A 22,321-nucleotide genomic window follows, 5' to 3' on the forward strand; every position below is an offset into this window, starting at 1 on the left:
TCATGAGAAATGAGCGGGAAGCAACCCATTCACAGATTTAAAGAGGCCTGTCTTCCCCTGCCCTGCTTATGAACCTCTCTGAAATTCGGTAGCATCTCACACTTGACAGTGGTCTAAAATCGCTGCAGGAAGGTAGTCTTGGCAGATGAAGGGATGATTGGCTTTACATTTACATCCCATCCCCGAGGCTCCGAAGGCACTGAAGACACTGTCCTGAAGAAATGCAATGGCCATGACTGTGATTTTAAACATAACTACGCCAAGGCCAGAAAGAATGACTCTAAGATTGCGTCCACTCTCACACTGCAGACAAGTTTTAGAATACCTCCGCCCAGCTATTATTTTTTTACTTCTATCTTCTTCTTTTATTATTTTTTTCCAAAGTAGGTGCAGAATGATATGCTATGTGATAAGAATTGATGTCTAAATAAATCTAAAAGGGCTTCTAAAACAAGGAGGAATAAAAACTCTGAATGATAAGCAAGCCGGGTTGACTGCTAGACACCTCCCCAGGAGAATTGGAAACATATGTCTGTATAAAAGCATTTATGGTGACATCAGTCACGCAGCCAAAATATGGAGATAACACCAGGGCTGACAGAGATGTGCAGGGGATGAAAACGCTCTGCATTCTCCCCAGAGAGTGGTCTTCTCCCCAGCGAGGGGACACAGGCTGACCCCTGCCTTGCTGTGGATGAGATCTGAAAACACTATGTGAGCTATAAGAGGCTCATTCCCTCTTCATCTGGGAAGAGGGAATGGTGGAGCGCTTTCCCGGGGCCCAGCCCTCCTGGCTCAGGGAGTGGTGGTCTCTGGGTGCCTGGGGTCAGCCTTGTTTTGTGGTGACAGCCTTGCCAGACTCCAGGATGGGGAGCCCCCGTAAACCTCTTTTCTCTATAAATTACGTGGCATCGGGCATTTAGTGATAGGGTCTGAGTCCCAGAGGGTTGTGAGCCCACAGCTCTGGGGCTTCCTGAGACATCACTGTGGTTTCTTTATCTCACCATCCACACAGAGTGTAGACTGCCAGCAAAGAGCAAGCAGGACTATACTGCCTCTGGGGGGGGGGGGCGTTACATGGTGGATTTTGAGGGGCTTTGGGAGGTTGTCTCACTTCTTTAGCTTCAGACTTGACCCCTATGATGGAGCCCAGGTCACCAGCTTTGCATGGCTGTTAGCCGCTAGCAGATATTAAGACATCCCCAAACCACTGCCTGCATGAGGAATGGGTGTGCCAGTCCCTATGGGGTAAGGGCAGATTTCTCCACATAGCCCTCCTTCCCTCCATCTCTCCTTCTCTTCATCCACCCATTCACGAGTCAATCCCTCCTTCCCTTCCTTCTCTTCGAAGTGAAACATGACACAGATTGATTTAGAAAAGGAAAAGGGTGGGCGTGGTGATCACGCCTGTAATCCTAGCTGCTACGTGGGAGGTGGCGCTAGGTGGATTGCAGTTGAGGCCAGCCTGGGTAGAAAAGTTCTTGAGGTGGCATCTCAGTGAGATGGTGGCCTGGTGACTCACAGCTGTAATCCTAGCTATGGGGGAAGCACAATGGCTAAAGGCGGTCGGTGGCCCTGACTACAATTCCCAGTGCTGCTATTTGAGGAGAAATGTACCTATTCTAGCTCAAGCTAGTACTAATAGGATAAAATATTGATATCAATGTGTCATAAAAATTGATTTGCTCTTCTTCTGCCTCGCATCATTAGTGAGAAGATATGTAATGTCTTATTTTCTTGCTTTCTTTCCCTCCCCTCCTTTTCTTTCTTTCCTTAGCTTTTGTAGGACTGGGAAGAAGCCATTTCTCATGAATAACATTCAGCATGGAAGATGGTGTTCACCTAGGGTTGTGTGTGTGCCCGTCGTTGACGTAGGCCAGTTTCCTCGTCAGCTCAGGAACTTGAGCCACAGCAGCCATGCATGCGTCCCTTCTTCCTGAACGGCTGCCCAGAAATAGAAGCCACCGCCAGGCTGCTGGCCACAGGCTGCTCTGACTCCCCGGCCCCTCCTTTTGCTTCCTCCCGCGCAGCCGGTTAACTTGCACTCGGCTGCTTCTCAAATTAGGCCCAAGGCCACTAGGCCATTTTTGGGTGGAGACCCCTTCTCGGCTTAGCTTCTCCCGGCTGCCGTAACAGGGGGTGAGAGGTGTATAGATAGTACTGGGCAGTGGAGAGCCTGCCTCGCAGGAATAGGCAGGACGAGTCCGGAGCCAGCCGCAGTAGATTTTATGTGGTGCCAGTGTAGCCTTGGCACTGGCTCGACCATCAGCCACTGATCTGTGGGTGAGGGGCCCCAGAGGAGCCGGGCCCCCAGTCCTGGCTAAACCAGCCCTGCTGCCTCAGAAACCTGCAGATGCTGGCCTCTTTCCCTCTGTGTCAACTCTTCCAGACCACATCGCACAGTGTATACACATGTGCCTCCACGTGGACTCTCACATGTACACATCCATACACACATGTGAATCACACTCACAGGTGCATAGACATGCATACATGCAGTCACAAGTACAGATGGACACACACGCATGCACATGTGCGCAATCACAAAACAGATACGCAAACATGCATAGGCACGGATACCTACACAGACATAAAAACACAAGCACAGATTCATACACAGTAGCACACACATGCAGATGCATGCACACAGATGCATGGCCTCCCGCACACATGCGCATACACACAGACACAACGACATAAAGACACATACAAGCACACACAGGTTGCAGGACCCCCTACCCCCCAGGCTCACACACCCATGCAGGCAGAGACCCGGAGACACACCCATAGCTATGTACACTAAGATAGACATGGACATAAAGACACACACACATTTTGTCCCATTTGTCCCACTCACTAAAGAAGTGCATTCGTGGCTTTGTGACTCTCCCCTGGCTGGTCCTTTGATTTGTTGAAGCTTGATGCTTCATCTTGTGTGGAAACAATTGGAAAGGAGAGACAAAAGGGCTCTGTCTTCTTCACTTCCGATAGAAGCCAGGTCCTTTGCAGGTCTTCTTGAGTCTTCTGTGACCTGGGTCCTGCCCACATCTGCCCAGTTCCCCATGGCCCCAGGATGCCCAGCTTGGCGTGTGTGTGTGTGTGTGTGTGTGTGTGTGTATGTGTGTGTGTGCACTACTGGAGCCACAGCTCCACTTCCAGCTTTTTGGAGGCTTATTGCAGATAGGGGTCTCATGGGCTTTTCTGCTTGAGCTGTCTGTGGATCCGGATCCTCAGATCTCAGCCTCCTGAGTAGCTAGCATGACACGCGTGGATTTTTCCCTCGTGGAGTTCCTGGAGGATCTTCTATCAGCCCTGGCTGGCCCTCTTGTCCAGTGTAGATGTGTCTAGACACCCACGCTGTGTTTGCTTTAGAAGTTAGAAGTTTCCCAAGGCCCAAGCATGGCCTCCGACACAGGTCATGAGGCCTGCAGGGTGTCGGTGGTAGGAGGGTGCAGGGCTGGGAAAACATGGAATAGGAAAGGACTTGCGGAGGGTGGTGCCAAGGACAGACCCAGGATGCCCGATTTCCCATACGGGGGCCTGCTCCTCTCCATCATTTTGTGCCAACAAATGGGAGCCATGTCATCAGTCGATGAACAATGGAGTCAGACGTTGTTCTCAGCCCTCCTCATCCACCAGTGCCTGTGTGCTCCGTCTGCAGCGCCTGTCCTTGGAGCCCTGAATATTTGTCCACATCAGTGACTCCAGCAGGGCCCTGCTGGCGGGTCTTCAGGGCACCTGACTAACAACGAACAACAAAGAAGGAGAACATTCAGAATAAACGAGTGAGTGGAGGAGGACGGGTAGAGCGATGCAGACATGCCATGCGCTATGCTTTATATAAGTACTGAACCACTTGACTTGAGCAAAGGGGATGGGGGGGATCGGGGAGAAAGATGGAAGGGGTACATTGACCAACATGTAGTGTGCTGAGAGCTTGGCTTATGGAGGGGTAACCTCTATGTACCAGTATTTAACTAGATATATATATATAATGAAGGGGAGAGAGACAAGGAAAAGAATGAGGAGGAGGAAGGGAGGATAGAGGAGAGGAGAGAAGGAGGATGGGAAGGAAGGAGAGAAGAAAGATATCTATCCATAGATGCTTCCATTTATGATGTTTTCTTTTTTTAAAATTGTATTCTATTGTCGGGGTAATGTATAGAGGGGTTACAGTTACATTCCTCAGTTAGTGGGTTCGTTTACTTCTCAAACACTAATATTCCTCATGATTTTGTCCCCCTTTCTCTCCCCCACCTCCTCCTAGTCATCTTGTTTTCCCCCTTCCCTTCCCTGTTTCAAATAAACAAATAAACGTACATACAATATACCAGGTAATAAAGTCAGATGCGGTAACAACATGAGATAAACCATAAGGGGAAAAAAGAGAAAAGAAATAACTTCTCATAGTCTATTAAGAACAACAATCACAAAGATAAGCCTCCAGCTTCCCTATGAAACAATGTTCTTAATACCGGCGAACCACTCTGCTCCCTCTGGTCCCCTGCTCATTTCCCACCTTCTCTCTCACTTCTCATTCCACACCCCTTCTTCACTTCCTGACCACACAATGCCCTTTAAAGACTCTTGCAAACACCAAACTCCTTTCTGCCCCAGGGCCTTTGCCTGTGCTACATACTTGGCTTGGCACTGTTTCTAGTCCCGCTTTGTGAGGTGACTCCTAGTCTCCCTTAGGGTCATACTTCCAGAATCCTTTTCCTGCCTCCCCCTGGGTTACTTGAGGCCCCTGCTTCTTACCTTGATATCATTCCACACTTAGCTTGAATATCTGTGTAAGGAAGTTGTCAGGTGTGAGAACTCCCGTGGCAGAAGGCACACCCATCCACCACAAGCCTTACCAAGGTGTAGGCTTTGCTGAATGAATGAAAGAATGTGAATGGATGGATGGATGGATGGGTGGGTGGGTGGGGGGTACAGAGCTCCCGGGACAGGCGTTTAAGTTTGCACGGTAGGTTGTAGAGGACAGGCCTCGATTTAGTGAGGTCCCAGGCCTCCTTCCTCTGTCCGGAGCCTGGCATGGCAGTCTGCGGCCGGTCCTGCTGAGAAATCACTTGGTGGGCTCGGCTGCCTGGGAGAGGACAGAGTGAGTAATGGGAGTCAGGCACCGTGTCGCAGACAAAGGCCGAAGCTGACCTGGTAACAACAGCCTAGCCTCTGACATGCCTGGGAAGTGGCCCGGCTCATTTTTCCTGTGTTCGGAGGAGTGTGAAGAGGCCGGGAGGGTGCAGCCCGTTCCTCCGCCTGCAGAACTCAGCCATCCTGTAATGGCCAGGGTTTGGGGCACATGGAAGGCCTGTGACTTAATATGCATTAATACATTCATCTATATTTACATGCTAATAGATTCATATACACCTGGACTACTCAAGGCCTCACCAGAAGGGTCCCCAATATTTTTTTCCCCTTCCCTCCGTGGGTATTTGGGAATAGTTCCATATGCATAATGAAGCAGCATGTTCATTCATGCATCTGATATGTCACATCCACATTACATACATGCAATTTTTATGTGATGGCACAAATATGTACATGGCGGGGGAAACAAGTTTTGTGGTATGGAAATTTTGAGTTTGTGATAATGCATCAGCGCTGCAAGGATCACATTTCAAATCTCTGGTGTTTAGGTTAGAAACGTTCAATTTATATATATTATATGATTGCAGAGGGCTTTTCTTGCCAGTATTGGGACTTGAACTCAGGGAGAGTCTGAGCCCTGTCCCTTAGCTTTTTCACTGAAGGCTGATGTCTGTCCGTTGGTGGTGGGGCAACTCAGGTTGACCCTGTGAATTCTGATGAGATGAGAGGAGAGTCAGCAAAAGAAAATCGCCTGCCAGATTGTTAGTGGATAGGAACAGGTCAATCGGGAATGCCAGCCTCAGAGCAAATCTTACTAGGCAGGTGGCGTTTGCAGGGAGGTCCAAAGGGAAAAAATGAGAGCATGCACAAGGCAGGTATGTGTGGATGAGAACAGGGCTCTTCCATTTAAGTACACAGTTTATATCTTTTTTTTTTAAATCCCCATTGAAATACGAGCTCAAAGCGAGGAGCTGTGTCCGTGCATACAAAGTCAAAGGCATGGAGCAAACTTGGAAAGATGAATGGCTACGGAAAGCTCTGAAATTTATGGGCTGAAAGCTGAGATATTGTCAGAAAGAAAACGAAGGAAAAGAAAAAGCTCACGTGGGAACCAGTGCCGTGCTCAGATTCATTCACAGACGCTTTCTGGAGGAACGGGTTGGGTATCAGAGGTGGTGGGCTATAGTTTCAATTAGTGGAACAAAGAAGGAAGTGAATTTTTATCAGAGCTCTCCCACTACCAGATGAGAACCTTCTCCCTGCCTCAAAAGATCGGGGAACAAAGGACATTTGCTTGTTTTAGGTTAAGTGACAGCACTCAGCAATGGATGCATTGTGCTGTACTAGATGGATGATTCTGGTCTGATCGTGGGAGCTAGGCCAGTTTGCTGAGTGTCCATGAGCTGAAAGCTAGTTCTCAGAAAGTCTATGTAGTACAATGGAATTCCACTGCTGAGAATGAGGAGAAGGAGGAGGAGGAGGAAAAGGAGGGAGGGAGGAAGAGAGGGAGAGAGAGAGGAAGGGGGAGAGAGAGAAACTTGATTTTTTCCTCCTCCTCCTCCTCCTCCTCCTCCTCCTCCTCCTCCTCCTCCTCCTTCTCCCTCTCCTCTTCCTTCTCCTCTTCCTCCCCCTCCTTCTTGATATTTGATGTGTAGGACAGACATTACTTTTCTTTCTTTTACTGTATCTTACTTATAGAGGTGCTATACAGAGGGGTTACAGTTCTATGCGTCAGGTAATGAGTGCCTTTCCTTTTGTGCAGTGTCACCTGTTCCCTCATTCTCTCCTGGTCCCCCTCTTCAGTCTCTATCCAAGAGCTGTATAGTTCACTTTTCTCAGCGTCCTGTGTGTTCCATGGCTGCACCTTGTCCCATGAGTTCTGTACCCTCCCCTCCCACCGGAAGATACACATGCGACTACAGCATACGTGAGGTAAAGAAGACAGAATCATCAAAATTAAACAAAAAAAAAGTCTTTTGCTTCTATACCTTGGTTCGTTTCAGTGTGTGCTTTGTTTTCTTAGGCATTGTGCCTTTGTGTTTCCCTCCTGCCAGTGTCCTCTTTCCGTCTCACTGTGTGTAAGTATCACAAGTCCTGTGTACTTTCTTAGTTACTTCTTAGAACTGGCCCTGCTCATCTGTCACCCGTGGGCCTAGCACAGAAGCTACATGGAGGGATTCAGCAAAGTGGGGCGCAGTAAGGACTTGTTTTGAGCTGAGAAGAAACTTTGGCTTTCAAACTCAAAAGGGTGTACTGACACACGGAGCAAGCTCTTAGAAACCTCTTTTCCTTCTATGCATGGATTCCCTCCCTCCCTTCCTCCGTCCTTCCCTCTCTCCCTTCTCTCTCTCTCTCTCTCTCTCTCTCTCTCTCTCTCTCTCTCTCTCTCTCTCTCTCTCTCTCTCTCTCTCTCTCATTCTTTCTTGGCAATTCTGGGGTTGGAACTCAGGTCCTGGGTGTTGTTGCTTACATTTTTTTTGTGCTCAAGACCGGTGCTCTACCACTTGAGCCACACCTCCACTTCTGGCTTTTGGCTGGCTAATTAGAGATAAGAGTCTTATCTACTTTCCCATCTGTGCTGGATTTGAACCTCGATCCTCAAATCTCATCCTCTTGACTAGCTAGCATGACAGGTGTGACCCACCAGTACCCAGCTATTTTCCTTCTTTAGCCTTGTTTGTCTCATCTTATTTTTCCTTCCAGAATCCTTCCTTGTCCCTGTTTTTTTTTTCTTCCTCCAAAACCAGCCATTAACATCCCCAGGAAGAATATTCTGTGAACGACAGTTTGAGTAATTGTAAAGGAGGCATTTACAGCTGTTTAATTTATTTCCCAAACCGAGAGCAGAGAAAACATTTCACCGTACCTCCTCCAATGTGGGTGAGCAGACCTCTCTCCTCACACAGGAGACAATATAAAATAAACAGAGGTATGCTGGCAGGTAAGTCTCCTGGAAAGCCGTCACTTTAGGGATCTGTGGCTTGAAATTTCACAAGAGGAAGGGCTTTGTTGGGCAATGGCAACACATGATTTATTGACATAGCCTAAATTTTCAATGCACCCTAAATGGAGAGTTGACGAAAGAGGAATTCCTAAGATCCTTGAATGATGTGAGCTTGTGAGTGGCTTATGATATTTTCATATCTCTTTTGTAGACCTAGTCCTGGGTGAGTATGTCAATAACAACTTCCTTTTGAAAGCTTTTTCTTCTTTAGATTGTGATTTTTTTTGTCCTCAGCAGGATTGCTTGGTGATGGTGGGTATGTGTATTGTGGGGGGGGGAGGGTTGGCTGTCATTTCTAATCCATGGACAAGAAAGCATGCCTCTCCCTTAGACGCTAACTTCTGCCAAGCCTGCAGGATAATAGTGTCAAGTGGAGATACAGACATAAAATAGCTACCCATGGGAATATAAAACTATAAGACTCAGAAATAAAGGCTATTGTATCATGCTCCAGAAGGGAGGGGAAACCCAAGAAAACTTTTTTTTCCCCTTTCTTCTTATGCTGGTCCTGGGGCTTGAAATCAGGCCTGAATCCTTTAGATTTTTTTTTTCCTCAAGAATAATGCTTGTCCACTTGAACCCATAGCTCCACTTTATGATTTTTTGCCAATTATTCTTTCCTGGCTTTGAATTTCAATCCTCAAATCTCAGCCTCCTGAGTAGCTAGGACTACAGGTGTGAGCCAACGGAGACTGCACAATGGAATTATTACAAGCACTCAAAAAGTACAAGTGGATTATTGAGAAATAGTGGGGTAAGAGTACTCATGAAACTAGCTTGCTTTCCTTTTGGGAGCATAGATGGACTACAATTCCCAGCCTCTCCTTTGCCATCCTGTTACCATGTGACTTGAGTTGCAGCCAATAGAATGTAAGCAAACAAGATGGCTCCCTCCCCTGGCCCTCTTCTACTCACAATCCTTCTTATCCTTTTCCTACTCTGGTCCCCTTGCATGGGTGGAGAGGGGCTGAGTGACTGGGGCAAGAGATGGGAGGGTCCTGAGTTACTGAGTTAAATTTGGAATGAATTGTCTAGAGCACTAGATTTGGAATCTACCGGTGAGAAATACATTTCTATTATGTTTGAGCTCTTTTATCTTTTGGGCCGTGTTGTCATCATGTCTGGAAGTCCAGACAGGGAGTTTGCGATATGGAATGGTTGGGTGCTGTAGTGCTTTTGGAGAAAGGCCATGGTCAGATAGGAGATAAAAATCTTGACTCTGACCTTCACTTGACTCCATGACCTTGGATAGATGATAGAACATCCCTTGTAGTTTTCCCTTAGGCTCCCCCACACCTCCCTTAGGAAATGGAAGTGATACTTACCCCAGAGGTTTGTGTTTCGAAGTCTAAGGACGATGCATTTCATGCGTCTGTTGGAGTATTATGGATGCACCCTGCAAAGGCTGTGTGGCTGCTGACTTTTCTCATCTATTAAAAAGATCTCCATTTTCATGTGTGGGGTGGGGGAGAAGCGTCCATCAGTTAAAATGGTAATCTCGTCCTTAAATTGCTTTCCTCACATAAACCAAAGCAAAAACCAGCAGCAACCATAGCCAGAGAGCTGAGAAACTTGCTCCTTCTCCTCAAGTCGCTGTCGCTGTAGTTAGAGACTTGGGCAATGCTTGCTTCATTCTTTCTTCCAGCGCATGTTGGTACCTTGAGGGAGCAAATCAGATCCCTGTTGGTCTTCGGTGTCTATTCAACCTTGTCATGAGTCTCACACGATGTTGAGGATGAATACATGCTGCATTGATGGTTTGGTGAGGTTGAGAATCTTCTGCATGTACCTTTCTTTCTTTCTTTCTTTCTTTCTTTCTTTCTTTCTTTCTTTCTTTCTTTCTTCCTCCTCCTCCTTTTCTTCTTTTTTTCACTCAGTACTAAGGTTTTTACTCAAGGCTTCATACTTGGCCAGCTAACTGAGCTGTTCTCTCTCCCTTGAGCCATACCTCCAACCCATTTATTATTATTATTATTATTATTATTATTATTATTGCTGGCTATTTAGATGGAGTCTTCTGGAGTTTCCTGTCTGGAGGTACTCCCGTTCCTCTAGATCTCAGCTTACTCAGCAGTTAGAATTAGAAATGTGAACCATGGACACATAGCTTCTACATTTAAAATCTGACAGAGTTTCCTAAATGCTGAACACTGATGCGAGCAGAGGGACCCTAAGCGCAAAGATTTGTTGCTATAGAAAGAATAATACGCTGCCCAAATCTTTTCTCAACTCTCTCTGATATATTCTCATGTGGGTCTGCATGGTATAGCAATCCCTCCATTCTCACTATAGATATCATATATATATATATATATATATATATATACACATACATATGCCTTAGTATATAGTAAGTGCTCAGATAATACTGTTGGATGTTGATTGACTCAGTAGCATTTACAAGCTGAGCCTGGCTGGGCCACAGCCATGACCTCTGAACACGGAGTGTTGAATGTGGAGAATCACCACACGAAGCTGCCAGGCACACACCATCTGCTTCATCGTTTGTCCAGGCCAGGCCAGAGCCTGCCATTTCCACTCCACTCTTTTCCAGTGCCCACATCTTGGCCCAGAAACTTGTGTTCCATCTCTGCCTGGATTTCTATTCAGTCTCTGACATCCATGCATGCAAAAAGAATTGTTTGTTTGCAGATGTTAAACAGCTGGATCCACGTGACCCTGGCAGTTGGTGGCCAGCCTCGGTGGCTGAGATCTTTATGTCTGAGCAGCCTTCCCCCCACCCCCAATTTGTGTTCCTGTGGGGGAAGAGGAGGCATTGCTATGTGATTCTGTGACACTCAGAGCAATTCTGTGGTCCATTCTTAGTGATTTCCCAAGACACAGGGATAGAGATGGAGGGATGGTGGCCCCTTGTCTCAGTGTCTACTTTTGTCATAAATGGGTCTGCGTAAGGTGATGTGTGGCAGAATGTCCTCTCTCGGTGCCGCTAGGGGTGACCCTTCCTCTGTGGGGAACCCATACTCCCTCATGCCAGCAGCCTGCCTCTGTCCACCTAGCACGTCGCCTCGGGACCCTGACAGCCATGGTGCCTGCCTCGCTTCTCAGTGCAGTGGCAGCTGGACATGGAGTGGTTCTGTCACAGATTTCAAGGTCACTGCCTCTTTGTTAACACCCCTCTCCTGGCTCCCCTATCCCTCCCCTCACAGGCAAGACACAGAGAGAGAGAAAGAAAGAGAGAGAGGGGAAAGGAGAATTTATTTCTAGACTACGAGTATAGCCTATATGTATTTTTTAAAATGAGCTTTGTTTCTTTGTCTGTTTCAGGGTTGGCGGTTGGCACAGGGGAACTCAGTGGTGGTGTGTGTGGCGGCGGTGCTCAGAGCTGCCCGGCGGTGCCCAGAGCTGCCCAGCAATCCTCTTGCCATCTAGAGGGGGTGTTATGGTGTCTTACATTTCTACCTGGGATATGCAGTACCCATCATGCATGAGGTAGAGCAGGCCCCTGCAGCACGGCCCTCCATGTCTTGCTTGCTCTGTGTTGAGGCAGAGGTGGGCCACATGTCCTGAGGACTGGAGCTGTCCCCCACCCCGACCCTGTCGGTGCCCTCAGGGAGTGCACGGTCTCCTAGGGAAGCGAATGACCAGCAGTCCATCGAAACCCAGCACGATGATTATTACTATTGTCACCGAGGTGAGAAGGGGTGGATTCCTCTCCTTCTGCTTCCGCCTGCCTGGTCCTTATGGAGGCTAAAGCAATAGGATCTAGACAGGTAGATGTTCTTCTTTAGCCTAATGGCACATGCAGAATGAACTGGTGGCGCCCATCGTGACGGCAGGTGGCTCTCGTGTCTCCTGGGAATCTCCATGGAGGGAGGGAGGAGAGTTTGAGGACTCATTCTCCCCTCCAAGAACCTGGGTGCCTTCTTCTCCCCACACTCTGGCACCCGAGTGGGACAGAAAGAAGAATCTATGTGGGAGATCAGGGAAGAGTGAGCCATGGCTTTGGATTAGCAGAGGGTTGGGGAGGGAGGGGAAGAAGAGGAGGAGGATACCAGGTTCTGTGGGGGAGATGGATTGGCTGTGCATACCTGTTTATGGGGTTGTGGGCTTTATGGCCACACCCTCTGTGTGAGGGACAAGGGCTAGGGTGACAGAGCCACAGGCTGTAGTTCTCTACATAAAAGCCTGCTCATGTGGCACCTAGGGAATGTGAGGTGCTGTCCGTGGTGCTGAAGGCTCAGTCAGGAACAAAACCCAAGTCCCTGTCCTCTTAGCATTCATGCTCTTTGCGGAAGACTGGCTTGTGTGAGCTCAGAGGAAGTGGTTGATTACTCTTGCCAGAGGGAGGAGAAGCTACACTGGAGCTGGACCTGGGAGGATGAAGAAGACTGGTATTGAACTCTCAATCCTTCTGCCTCCATCTTCTGCCAAGTTGGGATTACAGACATGCAGCACTGTGCCTATCTTTCAGACGAGGCATGCCTCTGTCAACCTAGGGATAGGTCTGTGTAGGCTCTAGTTGATTATGTCAAGTGATTTTCAAGGTACTTTGGTAAATTTACATTTCCACCCTCTCTTCCTACAGCTTCACCTTGGCTAGGGGTTCGATTGTGTGGTGAAAAAGGGGGAAAGAGCTGGAGGAGCTGACAGTAACAAGCTGTTGCAAGATTTTAAGGAAAGGGTGTTATTCAGTTTTCCTTTTCCAGTCCTGGGTCTTGAACTCAGAGCCTGAGCACTGTTGTTGGGTTTTCTCAAGGCTGGAGCTCTACCACTTGAGCCACACCACTACTTCTGGCTTTTTCTATGTATGTGGTACCCAGGAATTGAAGCTGGGTCTTCATCATGCTAGGCAAGCACTCTACCAGTAGGCCGAACTCCCAGCCCTCATTTATTCAGTTTTTAAACATGTACTTAGAGAATTTGCTAGGTAGACCACATATGGTGTGAGGATGTGGTGATCCATTCTCAATAGAATGGGAAGAATTCATGTCCTCATGGAGTGTACAGCCTGGTGGGAAGAAAGTCATTTATTTGGCTCATGGCTTCCCTCGTGTGTAATAATTAGTACACATCTAGGATTCTCCTAGTGGAGGATCACAATAGCTCAAAAGATACGTACATATGGTCATACAGGATGAGACTAAATGAAATGAACTCGAGATTATGGAAACAAGAGGCTTGTCTTTGTGATTGTTGTTCTTAATGTACTATGTGAAGTTATTTCTTTTCTCTATTTTCTTTTGGTTTATCTCATGTTGTTACTGTATCTGACTTTGTTACTTGGTGTATTGTATATATGCTTATTTGTTTATTTGAAATAGTGAAGGGAAGGGGGAAAACAAGGTGATTTAGAGGGGGTGAGGGGAGGGAAAGGGGGACAAAAACATGAGAAGGGGTATCAAGGTTCCAGAAACAATGTACTCGTTACCTGACAAATGTAACTGTAACTCCTCTACACATGACTCCAACAACAAAATACAATAAAAAAGGCATTCATTGTCAGATGTCCCAGCATTGAGCCCTTGTTTTCTGATGTCCATTCCAATTGTAGCCTGCAAATGGATTCCCTTTAGACCCTGTCCACTCTCTTTTTTTGTCCACAGTCTGCTGGGATCCAGATAATTTGACTGGTTTCCTTGGGGATTATTGATTGCTTGGACATCTGGATGCATTTAGATTCCAAAACTCCAATGTCACTCCTGAAGGTCAATTAGTATATGAACCGGATCTTTGTAGCTTGATAATGCTTCCAGATTTCTGATTTATCACCTCCATTTCTCTTGCTGAAGCCAGCCATAAAAAGATGAGATCTTGTTAAATTTCATACTCCATCTTATTGAGTATCCAAACTTCTTTCTTTCTTTCTTTCTTTCTTTCTTTCTTCCTTCCTTCCTTCCTTCCTTCCTTCCTTCCTTCCTTCCTTCTTTCTTTCTTCCTTTCTTTCTTTCTTTCTTTCTTTCTTTCTTTCTTTCTTTCTTTCTTTCTTTCTTTCTTCTTTTCTTTTCTTTTCTTTCTGGAACACCCATTATTGCTTCTGTGATTCTATCCCACTTGAGTCGTCAGGTTCTTTCTCTTGAGGTTCCAAATAGCAGACTTCTCCCAAGATCGGGGCGGGGTGAGAGGCAATGGTCCCATGGGCAGAAGGGTTCATGAGATTCTTCACCACACAAAAAAGTTCATTCCATTTTTCTCCCATATCTATTCAACAATGATTTTTTGAGCTATGGCTTCAAATTCAACCACACATATTGAGTAACTGCTATAGGGCTGGGATTTGTGTTAGGCACGAAAACATCTTAGTGACTGCCCTTGAAGAGCCCAGAGTGTAGTTGAGGAGATAAAGATATGGACAAAAATACTCTGCCCTAGCCAAATCTTAGCTGTAGGAAAGCCCATAGCAGGATGGGCTTGTCGAAGCGAAGCATCTACTCAAGGGATCAAAGAAGGATTTGTGAAATAAGAGTCGCTTACCTGAGACTCGGGGGAAATGGGAGATATGAGACAAGGGTGGAAGCATCGTAGGAAAGGGGAACAGCAGATGCCAAGGCCTGGAAGAAAGCGGATACAGTGAATCTGAGAAATAAAAGTGAGTTCAGTAAAACTGAGTGGGCCATACAGGGTCAGGTGAGGAAAGGTGATGCTTTGCAAGGGGCAGGAACCAGCTGAAGTTTGTTTCTGCCAGTCCTGGGGCTTAAACTCAGGGCCTGAATGCTGTCCTTGGGTTTTCTCAAGGCTAGAGTGCTACCACTTTAGCCATAGCACCACTTCTGGCTTTTTTCTGTGTGTGTTAACCTGGGTCTTCATGCATGCTAGACAAACACTCTACCACTAGGCCAAACTCCTGACTCCCAGCTGAGGTTTTTAAGCAGAATAAGAAACTTGGACTTCTTTTTTATTTTTATTTTTTGCCAGTCCTGGTGCTTGAATTCAGCCTGAGCACTGGCCTTGGGCTTTCTCAAGGCTAGAGCTCTACCACTTGAGCCATCACACCATTTCCAGCTTTTTTCTATGTATGTGGTACCAAGGAATTGCACCAGGTCTTTGTGCATGCTAGGCAAGAACACTACCACTAGGCCAAACTCCCAGCCTCAGAAACTTGGACTTCTTTTAAGGAGGCGGGATGGAGCTGTAGGCAGTGGGAGAGACATGCTGTGTTCAGTTCTTCAGGATATTTTGCTGTGTTGCAAAAGTCTGGTTCTTTAAACGCTGTGAAAGCAGGCCCTGTGGAGATCAGAGTTGTCTCCAGTGGCATACATTTCTTTTCCTGAACTATTTGCTGGACATTCTTAATCGTCTTGTTACTCACTGTGTGGGCATCCTAAACCGATGATTTTCAACAGTCTACTGATGGTGCCGGGTAGCTGCAACCCAGAGAATCTGAACAGGCAGGGACTGGAACGATAGGATCAGATCTGCTTGGTCAAAAATTTACAGAGATCTCCTCTCAACAAGCGTGCTGGATGTGGTGGTGGGAGCTTGTAATCTCAACTGTAAGAGAGGCATAGATAGAATTACAGTCCAAAGCTGGCCCTGGGGTGGGGGTGGCAGTGGGGAGAAACGTTAGACCTAGTGAAAAATAACTTTAAAAAAGAAAAAGGTGGGGCAGGGGTCTTGACTCAAGTGGTAGAGTACTAGCTTAGCAAGTATAAGGCCCAGAGTTCAAATTCCAGTGATGCTCTTTTTTTTTTTTTTTTTTTTTTTTTTGCCAGTCCTGGGCTTGAGCTCAGGGCCTGAGCACTGTCCTTGGACTTTCTCAAGGCTAGAGCTCTACCACTTGAGCCTCAGTACCACTTCCGGCTTTTTTTTTTTTTGTATGTATGTGGTACTGAGGAATTGAACCTGGATCTTCGTACATGCTAGGCAAGCACTCTACCACTAGGCTAAACTCCAGGCCCCAGTGATGCTCTTTTTAAAATTTCCGAGCTTTGAGGGTTGTGCTGTGTCTCATGTGCATTGGGGGTGGGGAATATCTCTGGTCATGAATGAATTTGGAAGGAGGCCTGTGCAGAAAAATCACTTGCTTTTTCTTCCCCCCTCTGTGCACTTTGCGTGGCTGTCTTTTCATTCCACGTCACCAATTTTGGAAAGCCCATCTGCCTGTTTGATTAATGAGCCCTTTCTGCAAAAGCAGCAGAGATAAATGTCCTCTAGGAGCCCAGCAAAGAGAAATGAAGAAATAGGCTGGCTAATTTTCAGCCATTATTTTGGAGTCTGAACTTCTTTTCCCTGCATCAATTTAGCTATTATTTCAAAAACTAATTAATCTTCACTCAGGCAGCTCCGAGGGACCAGTGTTTAGATAATTAACAACCCGTGGATTATGAAAAGTCTCACTTGCAAATTTGGCTCTAGCATGTGGGTAGAAGCACATTTTCAGTATTATTCCGTTTAAACTCTCTTCTGCCCATCCTTCATTTCCTGACAATTAAGAGCAAATAATTAACCGTGATGGATTTTTCTTGCTTACTTGCTGTTCAAATACCGTTCCTCTTTGTTCTCATGCTACCTCCATCAGCTTGCTTTTGACCAGCTTTCTAGATAATTGCTCTGAAATCAGGTAATGTAGAGTGTGTATTTGCCATGAACATGCATCAAGAATATTTGGATTTTTCTCCCGTGTGAGGAAGGTAAGTGGGGGAAATTCCAGGGCTTCATCACAGAAGTGGTTTGTTATTTTTCTAAGACTTTCAGATTATCACATTCAAACATGACTCTGTAAAATAGCCGTTTTCCAAGAGAATGGAGGACTTTTGGTTAGGCACAAAAAGATGGTTTTCAGACAGGAAGGAGGAAGCTATTCTAGGACAGGCTAGCCAAAAAAATGAGAATTGGTGGAAAAATTCAAGATCGTCCCTGCCTCCATTTCAGAAATTGCTCTTGTTCAATAAGCTAAGGGATATGGAGTTTCAAGCACTAGAGAAATTTCTAGAGATGGTGCCTGTGAGGGGAATCATTCCTTCTTTCCTCTCAATCCTGTGAAATGCAGTTGGCTTTTGTGTGATTCCAGGCTCCAGAAATGTTTCGATGACTTAAATGTACATCTAAAAGAATTTGCACACACAATCTGGCACGTCTCTTTTCTTGCTGTGCCCATTCTTTGAGCTGTCATTTGAAGTCTTCAGAGTGGAGAATTTCAAAACCATTCCACTCTATCTAGATTAAGGGTTCACGAGTTGCTATCTCTTCACCACACCTTGAGCGAAACTGTACATTGAGAAAATGTTTCCTGGTCAAGATCATGTGCGTAAAGAGGGGGAGGGAGTAAGAGAGGCAGCAAATGTCAGATAGCTGCTTATAAACCATGCAACATTCTCCAAAGGAAGGCCTCAACGCCACACAGCCATGTGCCCATGTGCCAAAGGACATATAAAATGAAGGCTGTGAAGGAGTCACATTGATTGCCTGTCTGAATGTTGCTGGGAGATGAGATGCTCAGCCAGACATCAATAGCTGCTTCAGAGACTCAGAGGCCAGTGCAGCAGGTAGGCGTTCCAGCCAGGCGCAGCACTTCATCAATCTGAAGAAGGCAAGGCCTGGAGTCATCCCACATTCTCCTAATTCTGGATTGCTCACATGGGCCAGGATTGATGGTTCCTTCCAAAGCTGGAGGGCAGAATGGATGGAGGCCACAGTGAGGAAGGCCCTGGGAATGTTGTGTGTCTCTGGACCACTTTGCGTCTTTCTCTCACGAGGTATCCCCAATCATGCAGAATGATGGGGAGATCACAGCATAGCTGAAATATACTGAGTGCACCCCCCATTCAGACAGGAGGATAAATGCCTGGGCCGCCTTATTTCATCTGAATATTTTTCTGAGATCCATCTCTGGGTAGTGTGACTGAATGGCCTGCTTTACCTGAGACACTCTGGAATGACACTTGCTCTTCTGGCCTGGTTAGTAGTAGGACTCCATTTCACCCTCAGAACAATGCAATTGTCAAGTCTATAAGATCCTCTGTTATGCCAGTAACACCTGGGTTGAACTCTGGAACAGGCTCTTGGAGTTCTTCACATAACATGAATCCACTAATCCAAGTATTTCTCACAGTCTAGATTATTTTATGTAAATTGAAGAATGTAGTTTCATATTCCAAAACATATTAGTGTAATTCACATGTATAGGAGGGTAGTATTATATATAGTTAAAGATGCACCTGTCTGTCTCTATATCCATCTATCCATCGATCCCAAGGTGACTGGCATTTAGTAATTGTTCAGAAATGTGAGAGCTTTTATCCCTTTACATTTTCATTTGTAAAATGACAAAAAATAATATCTTAATGTTGCTGACCACATATGAGTATCTTGGTGAATGGCGTTTATCTTAATTTTATCCAATCTATTTTCTGAAAAGTCTTCCTGTATTTCAGGCAAAATAAGTGGTTGTTTCCTTCCATGCAGTGATTTTAATTTATTTGTTATGGCTAGTAATGTCAAGAAGACACAACTCCATCCCCAGCATCTTGGAAGAGGTTCTAGAGAAATCCACCTTGCCTTAACCTCTAAAGGCGCTCTCCAAGGTCCTGAAGCACCATCAGCTCATTTTGTATCCGGAAAGCTATTTTGAGGCACTCGGGTGCATTTTGTAGTAGACAAATAGAGGGTTTGTGTTCAATGAGTATCATGCCCTGCAATCGAGAAAAAAAAGAGCTGAAATATTAATAGATCTTACCAACTGCTGGGTGATTATAGAGTTGAAAAGGCACAGGAAGCCTTTGAGATAGAATTGCTATGTGCTAGCCCAGAAATGATAGGCGAGAAAAAGCTGTGGGCTGGAAGAAGTGGCTGCCCAAATTGAACAAGGTTAGTATTTGAGGGCAGAGGCCACATTTTCTTTCTGTTATTAGGTGAAGTGTGCCCTGACAATTCTCAGTGAGACAGTTCTGTCCGTGATGGAGGAATTCGCCAAACACCACTAGGTTGAGTTAGATGAGGCAGGGGGAATGGCTTTGTCTAACAGCCTCTTCACCTCAGCCTGCACATCACCTTCACAGCTTAGCTACAGGGATGCACTCCCATGTGGCCTTGGGACCTAGTCTCTGGATCTAGCCCCACGTCCTGTGGAGTGAGTACACTGAGCTCTAAGTTAGAGTCATCTGTACAGCTGCTAACAAGCAGACAAAGTGGCAGATGATTACTGGTTCAGAGAATGGCTTAGATATGTCAGGGCAAGGCACCTGTTCTCTGCTCAGCCTGCCCCCTTTTTTTCTCATTTTGTTGCCTTGTGTTCATTCCATCAGCCTTTTTCTCTGTCATCTCAAGGCAGAAAGAACAGGCAGAGGGAAAAGGCACAGGCACCACTGCATCATCTTTCTGTCTGGAAATGAAAATGTGTTCTTAGCACTACCTCCTTAGTAGATGTACATTCATTGGCTGTGCCTGAATCATATGGCCATCTTTAGCTGCAAGAGAAGCTGGTCAAAGAGATTGTCAGCAGACTGTAGGGATCAATTACAATTCCTTTTCTGGATAAAATGTGGCGCTATTGTGAAGAAAGAGGAGCAGATATTGATGTATCACTTATCAGCAACTGTCCTTTCCTTTTTATCATCAGAGTTTGCATTCATGAGAAACTTAGCTCTAGGATTATTGTTTGTACTTTGAGAGTCTAAGTTTAGGCGCTTATAAAAGATTTCAATAAACAGCCAAGCTTATTTCTGCTGAATTATCAAAGAGACTAACTAGTAATCTCATCTTCTCTTAATATATCGTGGTTTGGGGCTAGGATTTTTTTTTAAATGAAAATATACTTTAATCTGATTCTGAGGTCCTGGTTCCAATAATGAGGATTTCAGCTACCAGTAGGTCAGCAAGGAAAAATGTAACATTTCATAGTGTTGGATGGTACAGAATCCTTATTGGTTTTTTTCCATGGGGGTGAATCCTCGCATATCAACCCTGGATGAAATCTTTGATTAATGATAACCAATATGTAGAACTTATTCAAATCTTCCTAAGTAGTGGGCATCATTTACCAGTAATAGGCACTCTACTGGACTTTAAGATGGCCAACCCTTTCAGTCCTGTGACAAAAGGGTGAGGTAGGCAGTATGATAATTCTCCAAGTTCAGAGATGGAAATGAAGATCTAAAGCTGTAGAGGAGTGACACGTTCAAATTCATGAATATTCAAGTCAAGGAGTTTCAATTCACATCCAGACTGTCTGGTTCCAGAGCACACACACTTCTATTCTTAGACAAGGTGGCCTCTGTAATAATAATAGCTATTGTTGATTGAGCCTATTTATGCAAAACTAGCACTGATTATGTAGAATGCCTTTATATATGCATGTTATTGGCACTTATGTTTGGTTTTCACAGCAACTTTAGGAAGTAACTCTGGTGAGTATCTCCACTGTGCAGAAAGAAATCAAAGCAGAGCACTGGAAGGACCTGCCAGGATAACACTGAGCTTATGTAGGGAGAACTTAAGTCTACATTGACTCTGAGCTCAGGATCTTTTCTTGTGTTAATCTGCATCACTTGCATTCAGTTATCTCCAAATAGAATCTTGTAGATGAGTCTCAACAGGAAGAGGTCACAAAGGTGGCTTCCATGTCAGGAAGTTTACAGTGTGAAGATTGTTCACTCTTTTTTTTTGGAAAAATAATACATTAATTATGATAACATGCAAATGCCCCATAACATGCAAAGAATCCCAGTGACTTCAATAAGATTAAGCACAATTCTCTCTTGTGAAACTAGAACTAGTTTCCATTCATGGATTCAAAACAGGTATTCTAGTTATAATTTCTTGACCAATAGAAAGAAGAAAGGAAATGTAGAGAGAAAACAACTTACTTTTTTTCTTTTTTGTCAGTCATGGGGCTTGAACTCTGGGCCTGGGCCTTGTCCTTGAGCTCTTCAGCTCAAGGCTACCACCCTACCCCTTTAGCCACTGCGCCACTTCCGGTGGTTTTCTGGTGGTTAGTTGGAGATAAGAATTTAGTGCCCCAGCTGGCTTTGAACCATGATCCTCAGATCTCAGCCTCCTGAGTAGCTAGGATTACAGGCGTGAGCCACAGTGTCCAGCTAACAACTTGCTTTTAAGGACTATAGATAGGTAGATAGATAGAAAGATAGAAAGATAAACTTATTTATGTGTAATTGGCCAAAGAGTGATATGTGGCACTGTAAGATATTTCCCAGCTGCAAAGCAGTTGCAAAGCAGGAAATACCTAGCTGCTTGGTCATATGCCCTGGGAAAGGAAGAAGAGGCTAGCAGATATTGATAAATAATCACCAGTCAAGTTGGATAAGGTTTTCCTACACAGTGCAAACTTGGAAAATGTCAATTTTAAGGAAGGCTAGATTAGAAGAAGTATCGGGATGTGGGACAAAAAGTGGGAAAAAAAATCTCTTGAAAAAAATTCTTAGGGGGCAGGGAGTTTGACTCAGTGGTAGAGTCCTTGCCTAGCATGCATGAAGATCAGTACCACATACATGGAAAAAAAGCCGGAAGTGTTGCTGAAGCTCAAGTGGTAGAACTCTAGCCTTGAGAAAGTCCAAGGACAGTGCTCAGACCCCGAGCTTAAGCCCCAGGACTGGCAATAAATAAATTCTTAGAACTAAAATATGGCCCCAGTGAAAGAATCAAGTACTTAGAAATTTTAGACACTGGGGGAGGGAGGGAGTGGGCTGGGTACTCTTTATGGTTCTGGAATGAATAGTGGGATTGAAGTCAGGGACAGGAAGTAGGAAGAGAACAAAGATGATGCCTCTGCAGTTGTGTCTCACATGGGCTCTGTCATGGAGGCTGTTCTACTGCACGCTGGATTCCTTTGGGCAGAGGAAGCAGAGGTTTATGGGTAGAGCTTTTGGAACCCATATCTATGGGAAAAGAGAGAGAAAGGGACCAGGATGGAGAAAAGAAAGAAGTCAGCTGCACTGGGGTCTCAATGGGAACCTTGGTTGATCTTGTCTGTATTCCTTCTGTCACATCCATAAAGTGGCTGCCCAGAGAATGGGGCATGCATTGAGCATGGCCTCAGATGGAGAAACTCCCCTTAGCGGAGGCAAGAAAGGGCTGATTGCAGAGGACTGCCTTCTGTAAGCACCTCTGCAAGTGAGATAACAAGTCCTTCATTTCAGAAAGGGGAACTGTGGCCCCCCAGGGAGTCCGCCTCATCCTCCCCCCATCCCTTGCTCTCCACATCTCCACCTCAGAGTCAATCCCTACCGAGGATGGTGGGCTCTCCTGGTGCCTCTTTCCTCAAATCCCACATTCCTTTGAATTAGATTTCATTATCATTGAATGAGC

The 22,321-nt window shown here is 45.7% G+C and overlaps 1 long non-coding RNA gene across 1 annotated transcript in view; it reads left to right on the plus strand.

The window, feature by feature from the left end:
- The window catches only part of LOC150045075 (uncharacterized), a 56,974-nt gene extending 45,486 nt beyond the window's left edge, over positions 1-11,488 (plus strand). Inside the window, exon 3 of the long non-coding RNA XR_016532935.1 lies at positions 11,387-11,488. This is a non-coding gene — a long non-coding RNA (uncharacterized LOC150045075). The remainder of the gene's footprint in view (positions 1-11,386) is intronic.
- The last annotated feature ends 10,833 nt before the right edge of the window (positions 11,489-22,321 follow it).

Source organism: Megascapheus bottae, chromosome 28, assembly GCF_031878675.1.
Source record: "Megascapheus bottae isolate mThoBot1 chromosome 28, mThoBot2.hap1, whole genome shotgun sequence".
NCBI classification, from domain to species: Eukaryota; Metazoa; Chordata; class Mammalia; order Rodentia; family Geomyidae; genus Megascapheus; species Megascapheus bottae.